A 4,179-nucleotide genomic window follows, 5' to 3' on the forward strand; every position below is an offset into this window, starting at 1 on the left:
GGATTTCTGGTACGCAGACTGTAATATAGAGTCATTATTTTCCTCGATTCGGGATTAAAATTGGTGACTTGGGACACCCTAAATCTCCCAAGTGGAGACTCTGAAATAAATAAACAAATCCCGTTTTGATTGTCCTTTAATTGGAAAAACTCCCTTGTACCCCCGCGGGTACGGAAAAAGGAGGTGTGACAGCTCTGGCGACTCTGCTGGGGATAAAAAACCCAGAACCACTGGTTCAGGGTTAGAAATTCGAGCTTAGATAAATTGTTATATTTGGTTTTATCTGATTTTGTTACATGTTTGGGCTCAATGTGCTAAATGATGTTTTTACCGCTTTGATATTATTTGAACTGTATATAAACTGTGCCGAAACCCATCTTCTCTCTGAGTCTTCTTAATCATGAAGAAGGGCGTACTTCGTACGACTTCTTTTCTGTATAGTGTAAAATCCCAATTTAGAACGAGGTTTGGACAAGTTGCTAAGCCGGTGAAGCTTCTGTATTCCCGGTACGCTGCCCCCCTCGGCTCGAGCTGTCCGCTCGGGTAAGCCAGGTTTAGAACAAACACCCAGGTTTTGAACCTAGAATAACTCAGCTTCATGCCGGATCCCTAGTAGGAACGTTTATTTGCATCATGTGCATTTGACTTAGGGGACTCAACACAGGGGTTGGGTCCGTCTAGGACAAGCAACCTGAAAATAATAGACCATCTTTTGGCATCCTATGTGCTACATGTTGTATTTATTCAAGGGTGAATGGGTCAATTGGCGGACCGATGATAGTTGCCGACAAATGACACACCTTGTTATGTTGATCACGTTTAATAAGAAGGCCGCACGTTTTTTTTAGCATGGTGTTATTTTAATCAAAAGCATGGGGAACATTTGTGGAATCCAAGAAGTCTTGGAATTCCCCATGTCTCCCATGCTTCATTTTTTGGAAAAGCACATGGGGAACATTTGTGGAATCCAAGAAGTCTTGGAATTCCCTATGTCCCCCATGCTTCATTTTTTGGGAAAGGCATATGGGGAACATTTGTGGAATCCAAGAAGTCTTGGAATCCTCTATGTCCCCCATGCTTCATTTTTGGAAAAAACACACGGGAACATTTGTGGAATCCAAGAAGTCTTGGAATTCCCTATGCCCCCCATGCTTCATATTTTGGGAAAAGCGCACGGGGAACATGTGCGGAATCCAAGATGTCTTGGAAATCCTTATGTCTCCCATGCCACATTTTTGAAAATGATAATAAATATAAAAAAAAAAAATATGTATATAAAAAAAGGGCAACAAAATAATAATAAATAAAAAAGAGCATTGGAAAATTCAAAAAGATTTTGTATGTTGTCATCATTTTCCACAAATTAGAAAATCGTGAAAAAGAGGAAAAAATAACAGTGTAGAGATATAACTACTTATTTTTAGGAAAAAAAATCTTGAGAAAATGAAAAAAAAAACATGTCTTATTAGTTTGTTTTATTAGCCGTCTTGTTTTTTTTAGAAAAAAAATGTCAAAAAGTCCAAAAAGTTTTATTATTTATTAAAAAAAAAAGAGTCGGGCGTTGAAAGTGGTTTTATTATTTATTGCAAATGTATATATATATATAGATATATAAATATATATAAAAAATCCAAAAAGTTTTTCTTTATTTCCAAAAAATGTATAAATATCTTTATCTGTTGCAAGAATATTTGTCTTGCCAAAAAGTCTAGAAAAGTTTTTAGACCCCCAATTTTCAAAACAAAAAATCCAAAAATATTTTCCATTATTGACTTCTTTAGAAAGTCTTTTTAATTATTCAAAATAATAAAGAAAAAATTACATATAATAAAATAAAAAAAATCCGAAAATATTTTGATTCTTCTTTCGAAATTGAAAAGAAAATTCAAAATTCAAAAAAAAACATTTTTAGAAGCATTTCTTTTATTAAAGGTAAAATTCCGAAAAATATTTTCTTCTTTTCCTTTAGAATAAAAAAAAAGGCAAATGAAAGTTCAAAAAATATATCTTAGAAGTATTTCTTTTAAAAAGAAAATCAATCAAAAATCCAAAATACTTCATTTCTTCTTTTAAAGTAGTTCTTTCACAAATTCAAAAAAAAAAGTTAGTTCATCTACTTATTCTTGATTGCCCGAACTAAGCGGGTTTGATTCTCACCGGATGTGAGATACGTAGGCAACCCCCATCGGGTCCAACCCCACCTTTTTGCTAAAAAGCCAAAAACAAATAAATAATAATAAAGAAGGCAGGTGATACTGTTTTGTCATAAATAGCCGAATGTTCCCAAAAGGGACGCCGGAAGGCTGACTTTGCATAAACAACCACCTTTGGGTCATTTTTTAAGATTTTGTCCAGTCGACCCACACAGCCTTAAAAATCCTCGTCCCCGAGACAAGGAAAGGCCGTGTTTGCAATATTGACTTTTCTAAATTCAAAAACGATAAAAAGAGTCATAAATAAGTCAGGTGATGTTGTTTTGTCATAAATAGCCGAATGTTCCCGAAAGGGACGCCGGAAGGCTGACTTTGCATAAACAACCACCTTTTGGGTCATGTATAGGATTTTTGGTCTAGTTGACCCACACAGCCTTAAAAATCTTCGCCCCGAGGCGCTGAAGGGCCGTGTTTGCAACACCAGGTTTTTATTGTAATTCGAAAAAGAAAAGAACAAAGAGTCAGCGGTCAGGTGAATACCGTTTGAATTTTGTCATGATAAGCCGAGCCAGCTTCGGCCGCGTCTTAAACCGTTCTTGCCGAAATAGCCTTAGAGTATCTTTCAGTTGTCGAAAGACTATTTTCGTAAAAGAAAGGACAAGTTTGTAAAGTGTCATAAAATAATCCTCCCCGGCCTCAAAATTCATGTGGAATTTGGAAGGAGCCACATTTGCAAAAAACAACCATTTGGTTAAAATTAGCAAACAGAGGAAGGAAGTTGGCCATTTGTTTTTGAAGTTTGTAAATCTTTTGACTAGAATATATGGGTTGTTTGATTTTCGAGTTTGTAGGTCATCTTCAAACCTTTGAAACCCAGTTTGTTTTAATATGAAAATTGAAAAAAAATGTTTATTATTGTTTATCTTTTATTGTTCCGAACTACGCTCGGTCTGATTCATGCGGGGTCATGATACGTAGGCAATCTCCATAAGATTCGACCACAACAAAAAAAAAGCAAAAAAAAAAGAGAATGAAAAAAGAGAATGAAAAAAAAACGAAATGGAAAAAAAAGAAAAAATGAAAAATGAAAAAAAATAGAAAAAAAGAAGAATGAAAAAAATCAGAAAAAAAGAAAATGAAAAAATGTTGTTAATAATGAGGACCGACTGAGTCCATTCTAACCTGTTTGTTTCGCAAAGAAAATTAAGGTGGTTGGTTTGTGGTAAGCCGGACAATGACGCCCAGAATCCTTTGTTTGCACCTCATGATATACACTCTGCGGGGATCAGGCCTGATAACAGAAGCACTTGAATCCTATTGGAAACTTGTTGACGGAGGTTGCTGATATTGAAGCTGGCAATGGTCTTGACAATACCGATGCAAAGCTCAGTGGCTAAGATGCCAGTTTTGATAAAGTGGGAGGACGCTCCGTTCCTTGGTTAGCAAGAAAGAGGCATTTGGTGGCTTATTTTGTTGTCATTTCTTTTGTTCGGATTATTAGGATTGTAATTCGGATTTTGTCCTGTGTCAAACTTTCTTATCTTTCCATTTTGTCATATCGGTTTGTTTAAGTTTTGTCCAGGTTATTTTAGGATTTCATTCTGGTTTGTTTCGTTTGTTTTGTTATTCAAACCGTTTCACCGGTAGTCTAATACAAAATCCTGTCTTTTATTATTTCCATTCATCTCTTTGTTTAGTCCTTTTGTCATTTTGTTCAGCGCCGATTCTAGTGACATGACATGCGCACACAGTTTGGGCCTAGTCTTTAAAGTTAATCATAAAATCCCGAAAAGGTGATCAGACCATTTAAAGGAAATAAGGACGGTTGAGATTATTCGGAGCTCGAGTCACGTGGAATTAGGGCAAGTTAAATACAAAGAAAAACCGTTAAAAGCCAGATTTGCCAAATTGGCATGAGGGTCGTTCAAGATAATGAGAGTGTCGCCCAACGGTGCTTTAGAAATGACAAAGGAAAATAAAAGGTTTAACATAATTGTCAAGACCAGCACCATCGGAAGAGACTATA

The sequence above is a fragment of the Nicotiana tabacum genome, chromosome 8 (assembly GCF_000715075.1).
Source record: "Nicotiana tabacum cultivar K326 chromosome 8, ASM71507v2, whole genome shotgun sequence".
Lineage (NCBI taxonomy): Eukaryota > Viridiplantae > Streptophyta > Magnoliopsida > Solanales > Solanaceae > Nicotiana > Nicotiana tabacum.